Raw genomic sequence first — 10,182 nt, 5'->3', positions numbered from 1 at the left:
GCTTCTCTGGACAGCCTGTGACAGGGCCTCACCACCCTCACAGGGAACAATTCCTTCCCAAGATCCCATCCATCCCTGCCCTCTGGCAGTGGGAGCCATTCCCTGTGTCCTGTCCCTGCAGGCCTTGTCCCCAGTCCCTCTGCAGCTCTCCTGGAGCCCCCTCAGGCCCTGGAATGTGCTGGAAGCTCTCCCTGGAGCCTTCTCCTCTCCAGGTGAGCACCCCCAGCTCTCCCAGCCTGGCTCCAGTTTAGAGGGGCTCCAACCCTCTGAGGATCCTAGTGGCCTCCTCTGGAGTTTTTCCAAGACATCCACTTGGATGATAAAAAAAGACATAATCTTTTTTTATTTTGGGCTCTCCAGAGGTGGGCACAGCACTGCAGGTGGGGCCAGGGAGCCCAAAAAGCCAGGGGAGGTCTGGGGTGGAGAGAAGCTTCAGATGGAGAGATCGTCTGTAAAGCACTGGGCATGGGATTCTTCTCCTCTGTTTTTCCTGGATTTTGATCCTTCCTGCCAAGACTGGCTGCTTTAACAACTTTTCCAGACCAGTGGAAAGCCAAAGCCTCTCTCCCATAGTGGGAATCACCTCTGCTGACCACGGGGTCGCAGGATGAGGTTTTACTTCCAGCATCTTCCATGACCAAGAGACATTTCTGGTTTGCAAGCCTTTCCTAGAGACATTTCTGGTTTGTAAGCCATTCCTGGGGACCCTGGGTTCATCAGGATCACGACTTCCATGTCAAAGAAACACATGAGTGGGAAGATCAAGGTGCCCTGTGTATTCAGAGAGGCAGCTTTGCCCTTCTCTTAACCAGCTGCCTGGAACTCAGATAACCCTGCACTGTAAAGCTGGGACCTGCTGTGCCAGGAGAGGAAAAAAAGAAGGAAAGAGGATAAAAACAAAAAATAAGGAGCAGCAGCATCATTCAGTGTGCAGCAGACAAGAATCTCCCTGTGCATTGACCTGAATCATCTTGTCACGGGCAGTTTGTTGGGTGTAAAATAACAATAACTACTATTGGAGTAAATATATAAACTCTTCCCCATACATAAGTGGTTAATGAGCTGTTTTTAGCTGTCTCTAGTTACTCAGGGTGCCTTCCTGCTGCTGTCCAGTCACGACAGCACCACGACAGATTAAACATTTCAATCTGTTTATTTCCCTCTCTCTCCATCCTGCCTCCTCTGACGACACATGAACAATACACAAGATCCAAAGCTAATCCCACCCTGTCACTCTGCTTTTCCAGTCTGCAGCAGCAAACTGGACTTGTTTCCTTTGAGTTGCTCTCTCTCTCTTTTTTTTTTTTCTCCCAGTGTGGCTCAGCAGGAGAAAAAAGCATCCTCCAGTTACAGAGTGATTTGAAGGTTAACACAACGACCTTCATCGGGCTCCTAAGAGGGATAATGATCTCTCACTCTAATCAACAATGCAGACTCCTTTTGATACCAAAATAGCAACTGTTAAGTAAAGCCGATTTTTCCCCTCTGTTTTTTTTCCTTTCTTTTTCTTTTTCCTTTTCTTTTTCTTCTTTTTCTTTTTCTTTTTCTTTTTCTTTTTCTTTTTATTTTTCTTTTTCTTTTTCCTTTTTTTTTTCTCTTTTCTTTTCTTTGCCTTTTTCCTAACTCTGAGCAGAAGCTCAGAAAGCAAATTGGGAAATGCTATGAGCTTGAAATGGATGTGAGGCAGTCTTCAATTAGGACTGTTGATCATGCTCCAATTCAATTAGTTAGGAGCTGATGCTAAGTTTGTTACGGGGTCCTGGGGAGGAAAGGTGCTGACCCTGTTAAGATGATCACTTGTTGGAGTGGCTCCTAAGTGGTGTTGGATATGGATATGCTCACAGTGCACGGTGGAGGTAATGGCAAAGCTTTCCTTTCTGGCCCTGCTCTGGAAGGGAGCCGGCCAGCTCTGGGATCTGAAGGTATTGATGCTTAATTGCCATTTATCTGTGCATATCACACACGATCTGCAATGCCAGCCACCAATGGCAAATGCAGATTAACTGCCTGTAAGTGGTGCAGTTACTGACACCGTGCACCTGGAAGGGTTAATGGTGTTTATCTTCGTTCTCTGTGGGTACCTGACGTGTGAGAGCCAATCAAGTAACACACACGTGCCCACAGAAATGCACAGGATGATTCCACAGAGATGTGGTGTCCTTCCGTATAATTATGGGGTGTTTTTCATTGCATAATCTGCACGCAACTGTTGTTTCTTAAAACCTTGCCTTTGGAGGCTCTGCCTCCGTGAGCAGGTGTGGATACTCCTGCTAAGCTCTGTTACACCCAAGGCCAGGTTGGATGGGATTTGGAGCAGCCTGGTCCAGTGGAAGGTGTCCCAGCACATGGCAGGAGGGTTGGAACTGGATGATCTTTAAGGACACTTCCAACCCAAACCATTCTGTGATTCTTTGTCACTCCCAAATGAAAACCGAAAGTTTTTATGCTGCAGGGTGTAATATAAATCACAGAATCATGGAATATCCTGAGTTAGAAGGGATCCAGAGGGATCATCAAGTCCAACTCTTTAACTGACAGTTCATCTGTGAGAATCTTGCTTATCTCTTATCCCACTTTCCATAATTTGGCCAAAAAGGAAAAGTAAAATTCAGCACCGCCAGGGGCAGATTGCATCCTGTAAGGATCCACAGCTCTGGTGCAGGCAGGGCATGACCCCAGTGGCTTATCAGCTTGAGGTGAAATCTTCTGTTCTGTCTGCTGACCATTCAGATTTTCATAATTCCCTGAGATCCACCCCTCAGAGCCTCTTCCCCTAAGTGTCCTTGCTCCTGGGTGACTGCTGTGTCTGCTCAGAGGGACAGTGCTGGGAGCACTGACGTCTGTCTGATGTGCTGTCTTTGTCCCTTAGAAAATGTATGGAAAAATGTGTCAGAATTACTTGGGGGGAAATGTAACAGTATCCACAGGGTTGGTTTTCTGCCTGGGCAATTCCTGGTCTGGACTGCTGAGGTGAAGGACAGCTGGAGGGAGGTTTTGGCAGCCTTGTTTCCCACCCCCAGACATGCTGGACTGGGAGGTCACCACAGAATGTCCAAGACTGTAGAGAGAAGAGAGGATATTCTCAATCCATGGAGTTGTGTCCTGTCTCCAAAAATGACTGAAGGAAAATAGAAAAAAAATGAGGCTGGTATGTAGAAGCATTTTTACATCTTGTTGCCTTCTAGGAGTGAGAGGCCTGAAATTTTCATGTTTAATGCACCTTCTATGTTTCTATTTCATCAATTTCCTTAAGTTTTGAACCATTTGTATGCTCAGCAACCACCGCATCCTAAGAAAAGGAATTTCAGTGGTGAACTTCTGTGTCTGAAGTTTCTCCATCCGGTTATGCTGAATTTACCTTCGGATGATTGTCCCTTCTTGTGGGAGCAATCAGACCCTGCTTCCCTTTCCTTGTACCTCACACTCATCAGCAACCAGTGTAAAATGGACCAGGTCTGTAAATCCCATACACACCACTCAGGAAAGGACGTGTGCTTGGATGATATGACCCCATCACACCATGGCTTGCATTCAAGAAGGAGCTTCTGCAGGAGAAATGTGGAGAACAGCACTGTGGATCTTGTGCTAGGGTGAATTTGTGCAGCTTCAGCAGAATTTGAGGTGTAAATACAGTTTTACACCCCTGGTCCAGTATGGAAAGGTGGTGGGAGGATGCTGCTGCCCTGAACCTGGGGGACAAGGCAGAGCTACCTGTGCTGTGTGTGAGGAATGTGTGGTCACCATCAGAGACAGGGCTGAATGATAGACGGTGATTTGAAATGTTTAATATTCCTGCCCTGTTGAAGGATGTTTCACATTCAGATAAAAGGAGCCATAAATCTTTCCTGGCAATTGAAGCTCTGCTCTACCACTACTCCTTCTTTCCTTTTTTTTTTTTTTTTTTTTTTTTTAATTGAGAACTCACCTGGAAAAGAAAAAAACAGATGGAGAAATGATGATGAATCATAGCAGCCATGGAACAGCCCAGATAAGGCACAATTTGCATTTTCATGTGATAATTTCCCTCTCTTGATGCTTTCAAATTACCTTTAGAACCACATTAATTCTGCCACCACAAACTCCACTGTGAGGAGAGACCAGCCATGAGAATGACAATTCAAGGGGCTCTGTTTGGCTTTTCTGGGCCTTGAAGGACATCTGGCACAAAACACCTGGATTTGAGAGGACACTCGGGTGGCTTTATCACACAGACCTTGTCCCTTCCAGCTGGTAAAGCCATTGGTCCAGATTAAATTCTGGAGCAATGACTTTCTTGTGATGTACCAACTGTGACACGTGTGCTAGGAGAGAACTGCTGTCTTACAAGAGCAGAGTCACCACACTCAATAAACGCTGAAGGAAAATCAGTGTCCCTGGCTCTTGTGCTCCATCCCTGGAAGTGTCCAAGGCCAGGGCTTGGATCAACCTGGGATAGTGGAAGATGTCCCTGTTTATAGGAGGGGGTTGGAATGAGATGATCTTTAAGGTCCCTTCCAACCCAAACCATTCCATAATTCTATAATTCTTACTATGACTACTGAAGTGATTATGTATTTTTAAAAAAACAATTACATTACTTTGGTACAGAAGGGAGCTGGTTAAACAGCCCAGCACTATTTAATTCTCTCTGTCTGGAATGAGCATCCCTCTGAGTGGCCTGAAGAGATCCCTGCCTTTGCCATGCTCTCAGCTGGAGGTTGTTATCACCTCGTCGGTATGCGAGAGGCAGCGGCTGTCTGTGATCCTGCTCCTCAACCTATCACACCCAAAGTGAGCCAGGCTGCTTTAAAAACACTTTCAAAAGTACATTTCTGCTACTCCAGTTCGTATCAAACACGGGGAGTTAGGAAGGAGCAACACCAGCACTTGGACTGATGAGCTGGAGGGAGCAGGAGGAAGGTGATAAAGAGCTGCAGGTGCCTTTGGGAGCTGTAACCACTTCAAGGAGCACAGCTGGAGCTGGAAGTGTATCCTGAGTATTCCTCTTCACTCAGCACTGCACAGCTGCAGCAAGGTTAAAGTCAGGCAGGTTTAAACCTGGCAAGGAGCTGCTGGTGTTGGTGGAGGAAGAAAAGGTTCTTTGAGAGTAAGTTACAGATTTCAGCCTGTTTGATTCCAGTTCTACAGCATCACTGCATCAGTGTAGAAGTGTTTGTCATGGGGGAGAAAAAAACATAAAAAGAAAAAAAATATTCTTATTTCATTATCTTTAAGGCCTCTGCATGTGTGTATGCTGTGGACAGGAGATTTTGGAAATTAAAACAACCTGTTTTCTGACTTTTCCTGTGCTCTGGACAGGAGATTTTGGAATTAAAAATAACCTTTTTCTGCCCTCTTCTATGCTCTGGACAGGAGATTCTGTAAGTCAAAATATTCTATTTCTGTCCTCTCCAGGACACAGCCAAAAATATTCATTGCTGTTTCCCTCCTCATCCTACTAAAGAGCTGTGAATGCTCCAGGTAAGAGGCTTCATGAGATAACTGAGTACTCCTTAAGCAGTCTTGACCCTCATAAAAACCAACCCCACCATGGTCATCTTTCTTCCTGAATAATACATTTCCCATCTGGTCCTGCTGACGATTATACAGGCTGGCCAAGCTCATCTTTTTTATGTGCTTATCACTCACATGGCTATTGATTAAGTGCCTTCTCCTCTTCCCTTCAAAGCTGAAGGCACATCTCTACATGCTCTGAAACAAGACAGGATCAAACTCCAGCGTAATACTTTCTAAAATCCCGTGTCCAGGAAATGCAATTCCTTGTGCTGGGGGAAGAGCAGGCCTCCCATCAATGCTGGTGACAGATAAGTGGAGCTAACACTGGATTCTGACCTCTCTTTTGTGCCAGGAGATAAATGCTCATGGTGCCTGAAACCTCTCCTTGTAATAGTTGCTGAGTGTAAAGGCTTGAGAATCAACTTTAGAAATAGAGCAGATATTTCTTATTTCTCCATTAGTAGCAATCTGGAGAGGTTTTCCACGAAAATGCTTCTCTTGCAGAGCAACTTCATCTAACTCTGACATGAAAAGTTTCTCTATTGACCCTGATGGGGTTGGAGCAAAGGCTGCCACGGGTCACTTGAAATGTGATTTAAGCCTGATTTATTCCACAACTCAGTGGGGGAAAAAAAATGGAGAAGAAATGGCTGGGGCACATTTTAGGCTGGAGATGCTGTGGAGAGAATGGAACAGTGATCATGAACATGAAGAGGTCAGTGGCCTGTGGTTAATGCCACTGGGAATAACACTGGATACACACCCTGGGACATCTCTGTGCTGTGCTTTGCAGCCCACCTAATGTGATTTTAGCCACTGATAGTGAAAGGCCACAGGCATTGAGGTGACCTCACACTGGGGGAGCTCAGGATGTCTCTAAACCTGCTGTGCCCAGAGCTGGGTGTCCCTGTGACCACAAATGTCCCATGAATAAGGGTCTTGTGCCCGAGCTCAGCACTGGGGACACCCCCATGCCCACTGCCCAGTAAACCCCAGCCCTGGGTGGGGACAGGGGGATGGACAAACCAAGAGTGAGGAGAAGAAACACCAGCATGGCCATCACACCCCTGCCAGGGAGGAGCTCAGGGTGGTGATGGCTTTTAGTCCCCCCTCCTCCTTCCATGGAGAAACACTGGATCTGTCCACTTTGGCATGAAGAGGAACACTGGCAGGGTAAGCAGGACACCAGAGGTGGGGGATGGATACTGGGAAGGCAAAAATGGCTCTGTACAGCAGTTTTAACAACATCATTAATGAAATTTTATTGTACTGATTGGATAACTTGAACTGTTCAACTGTTAAAACACTTATTGGTATAAGAATAAATTTTTTGCTCGGATAGATGGTCTTCCCTTTGTCCCATAACAGGATTTTAACAGCGTTGCTGAGCCCTTTTATCACTCTTGGAGAGAAACGTGCCCTGCTGGTGTTCAGAGCGTCTCGTCTGGAGACAGAGCTGTCGAAACCAGGGCAGACAAATCTCATTCTGGAAGTGCCCATCTCTCTCCCCTGATTATAAAGAGCATCCAGACAGCTGGCTCAGAGGGTGATGCTTGCACTGAAATAGGAGAGGGTAGGTGAGATAAATCCCCGGCTGGGTGAATAAATTTTCAATTTGACTTCAGGAGAGATGTGAGGATCGCTCTGGGGAGCTTTCCCTGATGGAAGTGTCATTAAATCCAGCATGTTGGAGTGCAGATAGTCCCTGCTCCTCATTGCTCCCCTGACCTCAAACACCACGGAAAATATCTGTGTTCACCTTAGGGGACTCTGATGGCAGCCTAAAAATGGCCACTGATGTTTTTAGGAAAGAGAAACAAGCTGGAGAGAGATTTTAATATTAAATTTCCTCTAGTGAAGAAATTGAGATCCATCTGCCACACACCTGATGGAATAATTTAATAACAAGATTCTCCGGCTTTTGGGGGGATCCCTCATCTGTGAGTCTTTTAAGAGAGAAAGGTCTAAAACCTAGTTTTCTTTTTCCTTTTTGTTTTCCTGGAAATTTCTGTGAAATGAATGGATTGTTTGTCAAAAAGAGCTATCCCTCCTCACTAGACACACCCTGTCTTCATGCTCACAACCAGACAAAGACTCTGGAAAACATCAGGAAAGGTGTTTTAGAGAGTAAAAGAACATATCTAAAATAGCAGATAATAAAGTGAATCACAGATTTTATTCTGAGTATTAGAGGGAAGTCGAAGCCTCTTCCCAAATGAGTGGAGCAATGGTGAAGTGAAAAACTAAATACTGAGTTTGGTTTCTCCATAAATAAAATGTGGGAGAAGCTGTGCCAGGATGTCAAAAATACCATGAATTTAGGTCTCAGCGGAGGACTAGGCTGTGAAGGAGAAAAGGAGTGGGAATTTCTGTAGGTTGGACAGGCATGAGGGGCAGAACCCATCACTGCTCCCACTGGGTTGAGGGAAAAACCTTTTGGTCGGGAAATTCTTACTCCTTGAGACTTCTTGGGCCGCCTTTGAAAGCAGCTGGAGGGTGCAGCTATTGGATGTAGGTATAATTTCAATATCAACCACTCCGAGAAGCCCCCTGGCCTGGCAAATTTTACATTCCTCAAATATTCCCAATAGCTGTTATTTTAAAGGGTGAGCAAGAAAAGGAGGCACGTTCACAGATCGATGCCGTAGAAAGAAATCCTGCAGAATTAGCAGAAAGAGAAAAGGGAGTTTCCATGACAACCACCTTCAACCAGCACCACCAGTGAGTGCAGAGTGTGAAAATAACAGAAAAAAGAGGGAGTTTGGGGGTGCAGCTCCCTGGGTGTGTTTGGGGGAATGGGCGTCTCCCTTGGGAAAGGACCAGGAGAGCTCCCAGAGAACAAAATAGTCTGGCAAGGGAAGGTCTGAGCAGCTCCTGGGAGTTGAGGTGATGTGAAGAACCTGGATTTGTATCTGGTGAGGCTCAACAGGGCAGTGTGTGGGGCTGTGGTGGTCTGGTCCAGAGGATGTGGAAAAGTCTGTGGTGAAAGCTCTGAATTCTGCAGCGTGCTGGGTGATCCAATGCCCATCCCCACGTTCAGCACCCCAGGGAATGTGTCGCAGCACTCATCCTGCACCCAGCACAGTGATCCCTGCCAGATCCAGCCCTAAAAACGCCCAAACTGCTTCCATGGCCAAGTGGCCACTCACTGACCACCCCGAGAGGGGCTGATGTTAAACTCCTGACTTTTCTCCAGGAACAGACTGCGTAACCTCAGCCTCTTGCTGAGCATTATCCAAAGGGATCTCCATCAAAATAATTCCCAGGGGTTAATAAATAGACGGCAATACCTGCAGGGTTGGAGTAAATAATTTCCAGTGTGTTGTTCCAATGTCATTGTTTTACTGCCACATAAACACATATATTAGGGGGGGGGGAGAATCGGCAGCTGTAAGTAATACAGAGAGGTTTGTATAAAAATGAATTATGCAAATATGATCTCCCTTTCCTTGTGAGCGCAATAATAAAAATGTAAAATAAATCTTAATAGCATGTCTCGGACTTAAAATGCTAAGGGGTAAAAGGGGACGGGGGGAGGGTCAATGCTTGTTGTTTATTATTGAATTCAGTGCTGAATCCAACATGCCTAATGTTCTTGGAGAAATTGAAACATCTAATGTCAAATAAGATCTCCATGGTCTAATTCTTCATTCAGAGCCCTGGGGATAATGTATCCGACGTGACAATCCAATAAGCTTTCACATCTTCATCCATTTGTTTTCAGGAAGCCCTCACACCTCTGCATAAAAAGTAAAAAATATCTTTAAAAAGTCATTATTTCTTACACTGTAATAAATTTCACCAGAGTAATAGGTGTAATTTAAGGAAGGGGAGGGATAAAAAAGGGAAGGGAGGCTGGGTGACAGATTGTCCACAATTTTAACATACAGGATTCAAGCTATCATCTATCTGTCTATCTCCATATCTGTCTGTCTGTCTATCCACCTATCCATCTTTATTATCCTGGTGACTTCCATTCCATCTCTAGTGAAGGTTGTAGGACTGCATCTTTGCTGGCGAAATTTCCCCTGATCAATCACTGCCTCTCCTCAGCTCCGAGGTTTGGCAGGGAGGGCCTGAGCCAAAATGAAAAGGCAGAGGAGCAAAGGCAGTGATTCCTGCTGTGGGCAGAGCAATCCCACCATGGATTCAGCAGGAGAGGACTGGCCCCTCTCTCTCCAGGAATCACTCAATTATCCACAGGCACAGTGGGTACATCCCTTGGAGGGAACAGTCCCAGAGTGGCAGGAAATCCACAGCCTGGGGTAAAAGGGAGGCAGCAGGGAAATTGAGCTGAGCTGAGTTGAATATTCCCTGTTTGGTATTAAATTGTCCAGATGAAGAAGGGTTTATGGGAGGGACTGGAGGCAGGATGATGATGTCAAGTGGGATGCACAGACATCTGCTGACCCTAATCTGGGATCTGCCCTAAGTATCAGACTCCTTTCAACTCTCCCAGCCAGGCACAGGATGCAGAACACGAAGGCAGAAATAGTTTTTGAGAGACTTGCAAAACCTCCTTTATTCTCTGATGAGGTATTGTGTCACATTTGGTGACAGCAGCATCCCAGGGCTCCGATGGCAGCCTGCAATCCCAGATGGGAATGAATGTTAATGACTGGTGAAAGCAGCAGAGATCTGAGCAGAACCTGAGCCTCCCTTGGGAGTGGCATTTGGTGCTGTCCC

The 10,182-nt window shown here is 45.9% G+C and overlaps 2 long non-coding RNA genes across 3 annotated transcripts; one reads left to right on the top strand and one right to left on the bottom strand.

The window, feature by feature from the left end:
• The first annotated feature begins 344 nt into the window (after nt 1-344).
• LOC137473597 (uncharacterized) lies at nt 345-8,983 on the top strand. 2 transcript variants are annotated; one of them, XR_010998882.1, is made up of 3 exons: nt 345-380; nt 5,353-5,460; nt 6,865-8,983. It is a non-coding gene; the product is annotated as an uncharacterized lncRNA (long non-coding RNA). The 2 variants fall into 2 exon arrangements; XR_010998881.1 differs by lacking the exon at nt 345-380 and having other exon boundaries at nt 4,558-5,460.
• LOC137474935 (uncharacterized) lies at nt 3,764-4,175 on the bottom strand. Its single transcript, XR_010999559.1, has 2 exons — nt 4,048-4,175; nt 3,764-3,925 (listed from the first exon to the last, which is right to left on the bottom strand). It is a non-coding gene; the product is annotated as an uncharacterized lncRNA (long non-coding RNA).
• Nucleotides 8,984-10,182: the final 1,199 nt, after the last annotated feature.

Source organism: Anomalospiza imberbis, chromosome 5 (assembly GCF_031753505.1).
Source record: "Anomalospiza imberbis isolate Cuckoo-Finch-1a 21T00152 chromosome 5, ASM3175350v1, whole genome shotgun sequence".
NCBI lineage: Eukaryota > Metazoa > Chordata > Aves > Passeriformes > Viduidae > Anomalospiza > Anomalospiza imberbis.
Note: the sequence above shows the minus strand (reverse complement) of the source record. Positions and strands in the feature narration are given on the sequence as shown.